The 16,479-nt window shown below is 36.1% G+C and overlaps 1 protein-coding gene across 4 annotated transcripts in view; it reads right to left on the bottom strand.

Moving 5' to 3' along the window:
* The window catches only part of LOC128741587 (sodium-dependent phosphate transporter 2), a 40,681-nt gene that overhangs the window by 13,224 nt on the left and 10,978 nt on the right, over positions 1–16,479 (bottom strand). Inside the window, exon 1 of one of the 4 annotated variants that reach the window (XM_053837519.1) lies at positions 14,787–14,970. The exons of 2 other annotated variants lie outside the window; for them this stretch is intronic. The gene's annotated coding sequence lies outside the window, so the exon portion shown is untranslated. Of the gene's footprint in view, positions 1–4,614; positions 5,005–14,786; positions 14,971–16,479 lie in introns of those variants that run through there. One more of the 4 variants, XM_053837518.1, reaches the window with a different exon arrangement.

The raw sequence follows: 16,479 nt of genomic DNA on the forward strand, positions 1-16,479 counted from the left end.
GAATTTCGGTATAACCTGGTATCCTATACAACACAGCATCATGGAGCCGCTCTGATCTAAAGATGGTTAATGATATTCCCTTGAATTGCTGAGACGCAGTTTGCAGAATCCGTGAAGATGATTGTTTTGACCCGGCTGCCACTTGTCTAATTTAAAACAAGAACAATCGCTAAACCTCCGCAGAAAAGATCGATTGTTGATTCCACCAACTATGGCAAAGCCCGCTCGACCATCTTCATTCAGAGAGTCATCCGTGGACATGTGGGTAAACTCCTTTTTTCCTCGTTCTAAAGCCGTGAAGCCGCGCCCTAGGTGTGCTACAGCCTCTTTCTTTAGAAGGGTTAAAGCTAAATACTATTGTCTCGTCTGAAAATGTAATATTTTGTGTTCTTTAGAACATTCCTTCCCTAAATGAAAAATTACATGCAATAGTTCATGGTGGCTTTATCACCGAAACTAATGATTTCTCATATATTTTCAATGATAATGTAGTCACAGACCAAGTTTAAAATCATGTGTTAAGAAATTTCAACACAAATGCTGAATTCAGATTTGGCCAACACGTATTCAAGGAACAAGTGATATCTTGGCGAAATTGAAAGATAAACTTTTTGGTCACCGCAAAGCACCAACCATTAAATTGAAAACTTGCTGGTATCTTGAAAAAGCAATAATAGCATTTGAATTTCCTAAATTTCAAAAACAACTCGAACAACCATTAGGAAATGAACTATGTACTAAGCTAAATCACGCTAAACTCAACAAGATTCGCTTTTCTAAATCTTTTTTCCCTACTTCAAAATAACTCCATTTCGTTTCATTGTATTCTACAAAAACTATTTTTATGCCAACGTAAGAACCGATAACTCAATATTTAGTGAACGGGACATAACACTAATAGTTCTTACAAACGGATAGTTTACCTTTTAAACCGACCGTTCACTAAATATTGGGTGTATTCTACAGTTTGAATTACTATCAAATTATTATTATTTCAACAGCATTTGACAAGCAATACGATATAGGTATTTTTCGATACCATGTAGCGAAACAGGAGGTATTATAATAGTTAGTAATTAGTAATCTTTTATTCTGGTTCTTTTGCTCCTTTGTGAAGGCAAGACTGATAAACGGCGCAGTTATTCAATCTAGATACATATCTGTGGAATTCCGGGTGAAATGCAAATTACGACCAGATTCCAGAACCGATTGTGCGGTGAACCAGTTTCAATTTCAACTTCCTCTGAGTACATAATTGATTACTATCGCGGCATTGAATGGTTCCCGTTTTTTCTAACTACTAGTGTAATACATATGGCCGCTGAATTGTTGTCTACTACCAAATGCGGAGATATTGAATATTCACTTTATTTTCATGATTGTGTCCATCAATTGTAAAAATTAAAGAAAATTTGGCTATAGTTTTATAAATTTATAAATTGTTCAATTTTTAGATTTAAGCGCATCAAATGTATAACTGGGCACTTGTTCTTTTGTTAAAAGCTGTAGCAGATCTCACCGGTTATCCTCGTGTCTGGGTCTGCTAGTTGTGCACCACATGTACACGATATCCTGGACATCTGTGAGATAGACCTCTAGTATTCAATTAATTCTACAAAGCTTAGTCTGTATGGTGGCAACACGGGGGATCAGATATGTAATTTAGAATAAATAACATTTAAAAAAAATTAAAGCAAAAAACCTTTTAAACAGCGGTTCCGTGATACATCGATAGGTTCGATATCATCACACAAAATAACTTATCGAGTCTGTACTGAAGAACTCGATAGGAACAACCCAAGACAAACCACGTTGTTTACGATACTGAAATAATTGACTTGTCACCTACGACTCAGTATGTGCTAGTTAAGCGGGATTCCAAAGTGGGCAATTGAGTGTTGATAAATTGTTTGTCCACGAGTTGGCAAGGAATATGAGCGAAAGTAAAAAAAAAAATGGGAGGGTGTGTAAATTATCGCTGGAAACAGGTTCCACGGAAAACTGGTCACCACTTTCTATATAATACCTGTATGTTATCGCACCGCCAATGAGCCAAAGCAAAACACCACCGTCAGCTATCGACGTGGGTGTCGTATTATTCTAAGTAGAATTTCCCATGAAATACCCTGCGGTTGGAATAGGGCGTAACACTAAATACTAAACCAGGTTGAAAGGAACTAAAACTTGCGGCGCTGCAATAAGTTGCATTCTAAATGACCTCAACCGCATTGAATAGAGCAATTAAGACTGATCAAATACCTGCAATTTGTAGTAATTCAATCATATATATTAAAATTACGGTTCAATGAATATTCTCCTATTCTATTTGGCAATGCGAAAAATCACAACAAATCAAAGTACTGGCCACAGTAATAATGTCTAAAGAGAAAAATCTTTTCTATCAGAAAGGAAAAGTTCTCAAAGAAATGTATCAAATTGAGTTGTTCCTTCTTTAAGCATTTAATCCCTTTTTTTCTATTGCGGTACTTTATAGATATCACAACAACTGAATTACTGCATGCCTCATTGAATGACGAATGAAGCAATAACTTGAAACGTTACTTTTCATTATCGTTTCGTAGAAAATGAGTCAAGCATGGTAGGTCAAGGTAAAAATCGAAAACTACAATTTATAGCTAGCAGCGGACCCAACATCATATACCCGGCTTGTTTCACAATAGAAGCATTATGATGTTTACAAAAACAGACTATGTTCCAATAAATTTTATATAAATTACTCCAACCCTAAAAATTTTCTTAAGGGTACATAAACGACTAAATTTTTTGAAATAATGACTCTCATGGCAAATTTCGATTCTACAATTTTTTCCGCTTATTACAATACTAATTTTGCAATGATCCGACCACGGAAAGTGAATGAAAACGATAATACACATATAGATACCAGTGCCGCAAGGAACAGTGCCGCTTCTGTAAAAACACGATTTTCAAACTTTACGTTTTTCTCTTATTTTATGTTTTTACTTACTTTATGTTTTTCTCGCAAACTAATTAACGTATTGGAACAAACTTTTTATATTTTTTGTTGTTGGTAAAAGTTAGAAAAGAGTTTTACAACTCTTGGGCTCTGTTCACAAAACAAAAAAAGAAAAAAAGGGCAAACTTTTTTTTCGTCCAATATTTTTTATTTTGTTTTTTCACAAGCTGTGTTTTGTCTACAATGTTAAAAGGCTATAAATCTTTTCCAAACGTCTACCAACAAAAAACAATAGGTTTGTTCCGAAACGTCAATTAGTTTCCTAGAAAAAAGTACATAAGGTTTGAAAGTTGTGTTTTTATAGTATCAAAAATTAGTATCAAAAGAAACAGAAAAGTAAACATGATAAACAGAAAAAAAACATTCTCTGAAGCTAAACGTCAACAAAGGATGTCAGATAAATCTGGATTTTGTCCGATTTTTTATCGCGCGCCAGTCAAAACTGAAAATCCAGATATTTGGTATTATACCACATTTCCGCTTTTCCGTTAATCTCTTCAAATTTCAGTCAAAATTTTACATCTGCGTTGAACAAAACTTTCCCGAAGACGTTTTTCCAAAAAAACTCCTCCTCCATCGGTCCAATTGAACTGAAGGTTACTTTAATTTTCTTTTTTGTGAAAAGCAAATGCTTCATGTGAAAAATTAAAAATTGAAATTTAAAAACTAAAAATTATACCTACTTCTGTGAATCGTGATGTTATGTAAAAATATTCAGCTCTTGAAAAATAAAATGGGGATTGCTTTGGACTGCACACCATAAACACACAAAAAAATGAATATGTTCAATGTTTTTGCGATCGTAAGAGACTTGGTGCTTTAGTTCAATGTTTACCCTGTCGTGCTTATTGCAATACCTTTCATTTGGTACCAAAATCATTGCAATCGGTACAGTGGTTCAAAAGTTATTAAGTTTTTAAAAATAGAAGGCAGGCCAAAATGATGATTTTGGAAACTTCCACAATTCATAACGAAGCGCAAAATAAAAAACATATGGGTATAAAATTTTTCGAAAAGGAACAAATATACAAGAATTTAAACAAAATCGGAGTATACTTTTGACTTTCGATTATACTCGTCTCATGAAATTGATGAATATTAAGAAACTAATTACCTAGTTGAAATTAAAAGCATATCATTATTATGCTCATTTATCTCATTACCTATTCTATAGAATTTTAGCATCATAGATGCGTTGATGCCTTCGCTATATGTTCATCGTTACACAGATTTTGCGACTTCCAGTGTATTGCTTTAGATTAAACAAAAATTGCATCAGTGCAGCGTAGAGAAAACACTCATGAAAATTTATTTATAATAGTTTCATAAACAGCATTAATCGTCTGCTTCAATCGAACTTTATTTCTTGTCTTTGCTGCAACTATGCTAAAAAAGGTTTTAGCGACGCTTTCAAAACGTTGTATATATATATATATAACCGCAAATGATTTTCCGGCAGAAAATGAACAGAAATTATTGAACCAACAGCAAAGCAAAATAGCATCGTTTACTAGGAAAAGTTAGCAATTTAATTTCTATGAGATCATAGGATAATAAGTGGCGCAGAACAGGATAAGTTTAAAAACTAGGAATAATATTATCGACAATACACTTACATTTCTTCTCACGGAGAATCCGAAAACGGAGATAAGTTTTTCTTTAATTCCGATACTATATCACGGACGATGAATGTGTGGATATTTATAAGCGTTTAATTCCTTCCGTATGGTACCTCAGCTTTTAATGTACAGCCAACATAAAAGCAGGTTATTGAATATGTGTTCCAGAAGTAACGTTTTAGAAACGAAATATCACAGCTTGCAGCAATTTTAAACAGCAAATCAACAACAAAACTCACTACTTGCGGTAAGCCCTTGCAATATACAACTGAGAGAAAAACGTGTGCCTATTCTTGATTTGGTATGAATTCAACCAAAAGTGTCAACTACACTGAACCTAGCTCTCATGTAATGCGCGCGTGGCTTCGTCAATTAACTTTGTTCAACTGAATTTTTCGAGCAGCATATTTTGCAATTTATTTCAGATTTTGTCACTGCCACTGTATTGGTAGTCGAGCAGAATTTCACCATCTATGCGCAACGATGCCGGCTAACGTGAACGGCATCACATGTGTGAGTCCGTCAGCAGTGCGCCGCTATCAAACGTGAAACGACAATAATAATCGCACCGGCGCGGTACTAACGAGAACACGCACATCTGTATTGACACCAACGAGGGGTTGGATGATGACATGTTAGGCAAGCAAAAAAAAAACAATTTTTATCAACCAAACTTATCATACACGTCCCGTTTGCAAATAATTACGCTGATTTCAGCTCGGAAGAATAATTTAATCAATCAGGACTCAAAAAAATAAGGATAGAAAAATTTCGCCCTAAAAAGAATACAGCTATGATTTCTTAAATTTAATCGAAATACTAAAGCCTTTATGACAAAAACGTTACACTTGATTATGCTACATATTGCTGTTGCAATTGAAAACCGTAATAACCGACGTGCGACATTCGGTTTTATTCTTGTTCTGTGTGTCGCAACTACGTCGCACTCGGTGCGCTGTGATCGCACATTGATGCGCTATATAGCGCACCACGTGCGACGTAGTTGCGGCACACAGAACTAGAATAAAACCGAATGTCGCACGTCGATTATTACGGTTTTCAACTGCAACAGCAATATATTGGTTGATTCTTCGAGGAATGAAGTCAACTGCAATTGCATATTGACGACAATTACGACCATGAAAGAAGCGAATAAAGTTCAATTAGCGAAAAGAATAGAAAATGATTGCAACAAAAACTTTCAAACAGTTAGACTTATACAAAATACCACAAAACTGTTACTAACCGCGGAATTAGGAAGGTTCCAATTCTTTCTTAAATATTTTTAAAATGTTATTGCTATGAAGCGCAGCAACGTCAACGTTAACAAAGTTCTACAAAAATAACCAACCCAATCACCATTTTGTAAAAATCGACTTATATAAATAAGCATCGTCATCGCTAAACTTGAAGGAGCTATATTTTATTGATACAATTTATTTCCAATCAGTGCCTTTGACCATGTCGGCGTTAATAGATATGAATTGATTACCAATCATACCAAAGTGACGAAGTCCGCATGAGCGCCTGTACGAATTTTTCCGTTGCTTTGGCAGGTGAATTTTTAAGCGCTACCAGTACGTGATTGACTTTCCAAAATTGGTCGTTAGATAATATAAAAACTGATAACAATATCAAGTTACGAAACCGGAAATAAATGTAACGAAGCCGAAGAATATTTGGTATTCTGCTAAAATGACTAAGGGAGTTTGTGCCCTGTAGATGTAGTCCGTAATTAAACAAAGTTTTGGTGTTATGTTTCGCATTCGGAACTTGATCTTCTGTTTTTTACTTGGCAGACTTCGCAGCCAGTTGTTAGAGTGCTATGATCCTTTAGACTTTTACAGTTTCTCCCAATCGAGATTCGAACATACGACGATTGGCTTATTAGACCAGCCTCGAGGCCAACTTGGAGGCAATATGCAGCTGGCAATATTCATGTTGAAAACACCTAAGAGTAATAGGAAAAAATTTCATTTCAACTTTCAACAAAGTATCCAAATAATTTTCTATCTAAAACTCTAGTTAGACTATTGGTGGCGTTAGAATGAGCAATTATACCGAATTTGGTTGAAATTGACGATGATCGATTATAACCAGTGTGATCACTTGAGATGGAATACCCACATGATCATTTTACGTAACATTTTTAGAAACATTACGGAGCGTGGCTTGTGCCAAAGTAATGACTTTGTCAAAACTGCATTTCAAAACGATCGAAGCATTGGGACAAAATTTACAGAGGAAGGCCTACCGCAACTTGCTTACAGTGTAGCAACTAGCAACGCTTTTATTTAAGCTATTACATGTTGGAATATATCTGAATATGGCCAGATATATCAACAACTGAAGTTTATAGCAATAAAAACAGCACTTTTTACTTCTTATTCTCAAAACGGAGCCATTTAATTATGTTCCTTGTCGTTGCATAAAGGGGACGATCAACTCAATACCAACACATAAGAACAGGATTCAATTTCAGAATGCTTTTCAACATTTCTGATTGAAACGAAACAACTTCTTGGAATTGGAAAGAATAATTTATTTTTATAGTCTACAAATCAACTTAACTTGTATTCGGATTCGTTGGTTTCCTCGGAATACAATGTAGGGGAAGAGCGGTAAAGACGGACACTTGTCATATTTCATAAACAATAAATTATAGAAACAAATTAGTAATGGGAAATGTTTCTATAGGCTGAATGAACACTTTTGAATTAAACTGCTGATTCTTAGCAGCGCAGCTGTCAAACGTATAAGGAAAACATAGAAAAAATGCATTGATACGCTAATCGATGTAATTTTGTGCATGAAGAAAATAGCTGGTAAATCGTTAAACAACAATTTTTTCGTGCTATATCGACGACATTGCGTTAGTTTCATCCTTCACTGAATATCCATTTGAAGTTTGAAGCCAGGTGAATTTTTGAATATTCAGTAAAAAGTTGACTGAAGTTTTTGGAGCGTCTTAGTAGAATACGAAACCTGAAATTAAAAAAAAGAATATTTTCCAATTCTACTATGTATATTTATTCGCGACAGATACGTATTTCACCTACGACATGCGGGCTCCAGCAGTGTGTTTTCGAACCGAAAGGAAAGTTTTCTTTTTTATTTAATTTCAGTAAAAAGTAATTGAAGTCTGATAAAATAGTATTCAAGTCGAGAAAGACGGACACCCAAAGGTAGGGAAAGATGAACACAAAGATTTAGAACTCATTTAGCCCAACGATTTAACATTGCAGATACCTACATATTAGATATGTAAAAGTAACCAGAAGTCATGTAACAGTTGGAATAGGCTAACTTTTAAAAACGATTAATTCATCACCAATTAAAATATCGAAGAGTATAAAAGGGAACCATTTTTTTCCTCGCTCAAAGGGGGAATCGAGAAGGGGGCCCCAAACCAATTCTTTTCTAAATGCATGATGAAACATATCAATCTTTCATAATACTGATAATTTAAACTCGACGACGCGTGACACTTTTTTGTGAGTATCCGTCTTACCCACCCATGCGCCAAGACTATTTATGATATTAAAAAAAGTATAAATTTTGGGAAGAAATTTTCTAGCACATGTTTAGCTATATTTGACAGAGATTTTTTTTTGTTAGATTATAGTCACTTTAACCAGCTTGGGTCATTCGTGACTTCTGCGGGGTTGTGATTTGGACCCCGGTCCTCGGCGTGAGAGGCGTGAATGCTATTCACTACGCTGGGACTGACCCCTTAGACGAGAATTGAGGGGACATGAACGACTAAAATTTTTGAATAAATCATTATTTTTTTTATTTCAGATTTTGATTCTGCAGTCTTTTCCGCTTATTTTGATACTAATTTTGTAATGATCCGACCACGGGAAGTGGCCGAAAAACGATCATACACATAAACATTCCAGTGCGGCGTGGAACAACTTCAGCGGAATAAAACGCCGCTTCTGGAAAACACCGTTTTTAAAACTTTATGTACCTTTTTCTCGGAAACTACACAACGCATTGGAACAATTTTTTTGTTTTGTTGGTAGTAGCTTGGCAAAGGCTTTTATAACTTTTAAGTGTCGTAAATAAAACACAGCTTGAGAAAAACGAAAAAAATAGAAGAAAAGATGACTGAAAAAATAAAATTGTCTTCTTTTTCTTTTTTCTCTGGCTGTGTTTTGTTTACAAACCTCAAAAGTTATAAAAGTCTTTGCCAAGCTACTACCAACAAAAAAAAGTTTGTTCCAATATGTTGTGTAGTTTCTGAGAAAAAGGTACATAAAGTTTGAAAATCGTGGTTTTCCAGGAGTGGAGTTTAGTTCCGCTGAAATCGTTCCACGCTGCACTGAAATGCTTATGTGTATGATCGTTTTTCAGCCACTTCCCGTGGTCGGATCATTACAAATTTAGTATCTAAATAAGCGGAAAAGACTGCAGAATCAAAATCTGAAATAAAAAATAATGATTTTCTCAAAATTTTTAGTCGTTCATGTCCCCTTAAAGATTCAATTTGTATGAAAATTGTGATCAATACAGTTATGTATGAGTAGATATTGAGTCTTAACCTTAAGGTATCCGTCTTTACCGCCCTTCCCCTATGATAAATGTGCAAATATATTAGCAGATACTCCTAAACAGCACGACATTAACTAATTTATGTAGGTATGCGATGGATACCATAATTCGCAATAATGAAATTCGATTTTTATCAAACATAGGAACCAAGTGGAGCGGCTTAGTATCAAATGATGAAAAATGCTTATGGCATGCCTTGTTTTGGTTTCGAAATTTCGACACAATTTTATTGCTATGCATTTTTCCATTGATACCTACCATTCGAAGAAACTGAGGCCAGGCGTTACTGATAATATGATACCAAACTTTGGCTTGGCCATAACTCAGAATAAGCACCGCATCAGAGTGATCTACCTATGTGTCATGGAGTATACTTTACACTACACGAGACACAAATGTCGAAAAAACTATAAAAAAAATTCTATTCAACTTATTTTCTAAAATATATGTTACAATGTGCAGGGTTACAATAAAGTTATTCAATAGGCCATATGAGTAAAACAGTTTACTTTGCTTTGTTTAAATCGTATGGGAGTATTTGCTCTAACTCTTTTATTCATACGGCCTAATAAGAAAATACATCAAAATTCGATTTTATAACAAAAAACCGAATTAATCCACCTAGTGAGTGGTGTGACCTGGCCTTTCTAATGCCACAATAATTTTGAATTTCTCAGGAACATCCATAATCAAGTTCATTATATTTTTCAATATCCGTTCCTTATTCCTCAAAATGCTTATTTAACAGTAAAATTCACAAGAACGTTTTGCGTGCAATAATTATATTTTTTTCCCTTAAGATACGTAAATATTCGTAAGCGTCATTTAATTTACTTTATGAACACCTTATTGCTAATTGCAAAGAAAATCGTCCAATCAAAAAGTGCGCAATTGCTCATAAAAGTGCGATTTAGTGTAAAATAGCACTTTCATGAGCGATTGCGCACTTTGGAGCGATTTTAAAAACAAGAACGGAAAATCACGAAAAAAATTATTGCACAAGTATTTGCTCTTTCACTTTTGAATAAAAGTGATATCTAGAACGAAATGATTGACCTCAGAATATTAATACGAGTTTGTTTGACTTTAATTTTGTAATATATCTGAATTTGATAAAATAACTGAGTATCAGATATGAAAAACGAAAAAGAAAAATTGAACTTTTTCTTAGTAGGCGCTTGATTATTTTTGCATGAAAATCAGCTTGACCACATCTTTTTAATATGTTGCCCGTTAGAGGGTTTATTAAACTAGAGGATATCAGACAAATAGTGCAAAAGCAGTGCTATAAACATGCTTGAGGATGGGAAATATGATTGATAGAATTTCCAGCGCTTGTCATTTTCGATGACATGAGCGGTCCTATATTTATTTATAATATATGACATAAGACTTCTGTCTTTTAAAGTATCACTAACAAAAGCAAATCGTGTAAAATTAATAGCAACCTTTTCACCCTATATTTCATATAAAATTTCTAACCTCTAGCATCTATTGTTTAGAAAAAGCATCTATTGATGCGCAAAATTTGTTTGAAATTTATAAAAATTTATTTCGGAAAATTAACTCATATTAGCACTTTCAATCTTACAGACCAGTATACCTATCTGCTTAATCAACTGCTTTTCGCTTTTCTTATTTGATTGCGAGTCACAGCAAGTAAAGAAAATTACACTTGAAATGTTTCTCACTTTTCTCGAATTTCAATGCAAATTTGTAAATTGCAAATTGTACACACATATACACATACATACATACACGCATAAATACATGCATACACACATACATCACACGTACATTGAATACAACCGACCCTTGATTGATATATTTTGATTTTACACGGTTTAACGGTTTAAAATATGGTGCTCAAGATTTCAACAGTAATTTTCAAATAATGATAATAACTAAAAGTCCGACCAATATAAAATTCAATAGCGACCTATGAGGGAACTAACCCTTTCATTTGATACTATACTGATCATTAAAATCGGTTCAGCCATCTCCGAGAAAAGTTGGCTCAATCAAAAGCGTTATACTGAACAGATACACATACACACACATACACACACACATACACACACGCACACACACACACACACACACACACACACACACACACACACACACACACACACACACACACACACACACACACACACACACACACACACACACACACACACACACACACACACACACACACACACACACACACACACACACACACACACACACACACACACACACACACACACACACACACACACACACACACACACACACACACACACACACACACACACACACACACACACACACACACACACACACACACACACACACACACACACACACACACACACACACACACACACACACACACACACACACACACACACACACACACACACACACACACACACACACACACACACACACACACACACACACACACACACACACACACACACACACACACACACACACACACACACACACACACACACACACACACACACACACACACACACACACACACACACACACACACACACACACACACACACACACACACACACACACACACACACACACACACACACACACACACACACACACACACACACACACACACACACACACACACACACACACACACACACACACACACACACACACACACACACACACACACACACACACACACACACACACACACACACACACACACACACACACACACACACACACACACACACAATTTTGTTCGGAACACATACTAACTCTGTCCGGAGTGTAGAAACGTGGATGAAACGCCAGAACATGTAATGTTCGACTGTCCAAGATTCGAGGCAGCGCGAAGAGATGCCCACTCTTTACGCGGAGAATATCGTCACCGAAATGTGTCAAGAAGAGACCACTTGGAATGCCGTTAGCGTAACAGTGACGCAAATTCTGTCGGAGCTGCAACGTGAATGGAGAAACGAGCAGCGATCCGGCATCGGCGAGATGGACACAGTGCAAGCAGCTAAGGAAGTCGATTCGCGTATCGGTGTCGGGAGATATTCCATCGTCGGGGAAATCTCTGACGGAGTAGAATAAATCCATTGCCGGGGATTATTCGAGCAACTACAAACGCGCGTCATAGAAATCCTGCGAAGGTGGCCGTAAAGGGACGGAAGTCAAGACGGTCGCCGTGTCTATATCGGTGCACGTCTCGACAGGTAGAGTAGTAGGAGAAGCACAAGCTATATTAGGATACAGGTGATTCAAACCAATCTGAACCACTGTGACACGGTACAACATAGGAAGGAAGGATAATAATATTCATATGAAGAAATCCTGCGAGGGTGACCGTGAAGTAATACTTAACGGGGGGGGGGGGGTTAAGGTCAGATGCCCGTGAGATTTTTAGTGGGTTAGAGTCCCACACTGTGCCACATCATCGTTAGTGTGCCTGGCATAGAGCGTTTCCTCACGTAAAAAAAACACGCGCACACAGAGAAAATGCTCAGTTTTTGAAACTGAGGCGAATGGTACCTGACATTCCTGAGCTTTCTTTCCATTTTCGGTTTTCCGGATTTCTATACCTTTATGCTATATAAGTAGAAAGGCAAAAAGTGATTGTTTCGTGACATGTACCTAGACCACTCTAACTAGGGAATGTACCAAACAGTAATCTGAAACATTGGATTTATTATTACTCACAAAAAAGCATCACTAAGAAAATTTGAAGAAAAAACATTCCATCAAGAAGAATGGCAACTGTCGCGAGATAATAACAGAAATGCTATTTTGATTAAAGCAGAGGTTTGGTGCGAAAAATGTTAGACTGAATACTGGGCAAGTTTCGATCTGCGGCTAAAAATATATTGGGTTTAGTTTGTGGCAGTGGGACTCCAACCCACAATTTCTCGATTAGTACTCGAGTGCTTTACGCATTTAAACTGTACCACATCCATATATTAATTAGTCTCAGGTCTAGTTTTGTCCCTACCATTCCAAGCATTCCATCTTTCGCCTCCCCTCCCCTCCTATGCTCCCCTCCTCCTAAATTCAAACTAATGTCACCTGACATCGGACGGCCTGATTCTACTAAAATCCGTACTCATGACCACTCGCTTGTCAAGGTAGACTCGTCTTTGGTTTAGTTGTACCAGTACCGGGCATCTAATGTTCCAATGGCGATGGCGCGTGCCATCGCTCATCACTGCCGCAAATCAACCGATATGACCACACTCGATGGCATCGAGTAACATATGGCCATGATCCTAAAGAATTGTAAAAGTAGAAGAGGAATTTGGTGAAAAAATATTGACAGACAAAAAAAGTTACGACCATCTTAGTGATTTTGCAGTACATAAAACTGACGTAGACCTTAGACAAGTTATACAGACAGAGGCTCGTGATTCAGAAATTGTGTAATTAAGGCAATTAACTGCAACGTTATCTTTACGTATTTAGTAAACACAGGTTAACTATGTTATCAAGTCGAGAATCGCAGCTCGCCTCAAACATCTTCATACTAAAAATAGTTTCTGTCAACAGTCGGTGTAAATGCCAGAGAAACTTGCAAATTAATCGTAGCATAATGGTACCATCATCCGCAGTCACACGACTGATTTCGACCAGCCAACAATAAACACGTGAAAATGCGAAGGACGGCGTAATCGGTTGCCACGCTGTCAGTCATTGAGAGCAAAATACAACGGTGTATTGATAAGATTCAGCCGTATGAACTTTGTATTTAAAAAATAGTCAGCATGGTGGGCTACGAATATTGTCACGTACACAAGACACACCTTTCGATTCCCAAAATAGAATCTCACTGAATCACATTTAAATACACATTCAAACTATATCATTCAATTTACTAATTGGACATATCACATTAAATTTCAGATTTAGTGCACACATATTGTTTTAAATTGTATTTTGTTTCTTATAATTGTGCTAATATTTGCGCTTCAACCTAAAGTATTTGTGGCAGGCTAGTCTTTTCTGTTCTTTTCTGTCATTTGTCTGAAAGTTAGTGTAGTGATAAATCCAACTGTCATTGGATTTATTTTGCTTACTCATGCTTGAAGAGCGAGAAACCTAAAATACCGCATTGCGATAACGAAATCGACAGTCATTCATTACTACAATATGGATAGATTTCGATGATATTGTTCGTTCGTTTCGATTTACATACAAGCAAATGTTTAACACCATGTATTTTCCAGTCTGCTGATTGGTCTCTAGCTATTATACTGGCAAAATATTTAACCAGTTTCTGCATATTCGAACTAAAAATTGGGCGGTGGAATAGCAACACGAGCCCCGCAACTGTTTTATATTTATATTGAATCCATAGTGGTTAATAACCACTAGTTATTAACCAAACTCACTTGTCAAATAAAAGAAACAAAATAGTCCGTTCAATAAGTTTTGAACTATAACGAATTCAATATAAGTCTACACCAATAATGCCGCTTAAGAATAAAGACTTGTAACTAAAGTACTTAAAATGTAAACATTCAACCAGTTTGAAACAGTACAGATCCAGTGAAATTAAATGTGCATGAGTGCTGTTTAGAGTTCATTATTATCTAGTCTTAAGTTTACATCACCTTTTAACACACTTCTTACATCTCTACCAAACCAGTACATATGGCTATGAATGCCCAAATCCAGGAGCAAGCAATGAATTAGATTCACTTAACATAAAGCAGCTAAAATTAAAATTGATAGAAAAGAGTTCCGCCGTTCAGCAATCGAAGCTGATTGTCTGGTTATTTCCATTGCTGGTGCTCTCATCACATCTTCATGTGATGTTTACCTCCGTCACGCTGTCCCACAACTGATAATGGGTGGAATCCGAGGCACGTTTTAGATTGCACGTTGTTCATTCATTCAAACGTAAATAGAAGCGGTAAATAGCAACAACAGCTAGTCTCTTTTAGTGCAATAAACAATGAAAATGATGAAATCAGATGGGGTTGATTACCAGATCGCGCCCTATTGAGTCATTTATATTTTCCTTTTAATTTATCTGCACAGGAAATGTTACGAGTGAATGACAAATGGCTAGCGAATAAATTTTCGCTGCATAATCACCACTTATGCAGCTTTTCGAATTTTTATAACAATCCAAATATTCCGAGGATTTTGCGGGGTATAATTAGACCAAATGTGATCATGTAGTAAACTTTGTTTATATTCATTAATATTATATTAATAGCCACATACAAAATATATGCATTTACTCACACATATTACACCTCTCACCAAGTAATATCACAGAAGAATGCTGCCAGTATCAAGAAAAACGCTGACTTTGACAACAGAGTCGATGGGAAATAATTGGTGACTTAGCAGTAAACCCAGATAGCTGTTGTTTGCATGATTTCAGAGCTATCCATATAAGCGGATGTTATGATTATTAAACTTAACCTACCGCCCATTACACGCATACGTAATATCCTCAATGTGCGATAAGTTCGAGAATAAAATATTCTCAATTTTCTCTTTTCTTATTTTTGTTGGTGTACTACAGCCTCCGTCAGACTGCAACTTTTAGCAACTTTCTTTCAACAGCGCCGTATAGACGCTGTTATGCTTCTTCAAAATATCTGTAAAGCTCCTGCAGAACACGGTTCCTACATTTCCGGTATCTGTAATTCAGTGCTTACAGCCGCATGTAGGGTGACGGACCCCCTTAGTCATACGTAAACACAAATATACATTATTTTGAGTTTTAAAAGAATTATATCTGCAGCTGCTCAATTTTCGGCACAAGATGAATCTCCTGTACACGTATACCTATTCAGACAGATAAAATAATGGAAACTTACATTTCTTAGTGAAATAAATTTTCATATTCCAGTTATGTTCATCATACATATCATATCATACTGCACTTCGTCATATGCAGGATTTCTTTCTTCTATCATGGACAAACAGCTATCATTTACAAAAATTTATTTATACATTCGTCGATTCGTGTTCACGAGTTATCCAACTTTCACAAAAAATGTAGAAATACCTTGAATCACAGCTCAAAATTCTACCCCGTATCTACCCCGGCTGATCAGCAGAATCTCAGAGAAAAAAAAATTAGCCCTTCCCAAAAGCAAGTCTAGACCAATTTTTGAAAAAGTAAGTATGCAAAGTTTCTTATTTACATAAACTCTTTAAACACACAAAGTTTCATTGAATTTTGAGAGGGTGCTGTCAACTCCATAGACGAGTTAGCGTAAAATCCGTCATTTTGTAAATTTTTCTTACCGCATTTTCAAAAAAGATGCTTGAGTAATGAGAAAC

The sequence above is a fragment of the Sabethes cyaneus genome, chromosome 3 (assembly GCF_943734655.1).
Source record: "Sabethes cyaneus chromosome 3, idSabCyanKW18_F2, whole genome shotgun sequence".
NCBI lineage: Eukaryota > Metazoa > Arthropoda > Insecta > Diptera > Culicidae > Sabethes > Sabethes cyaneus.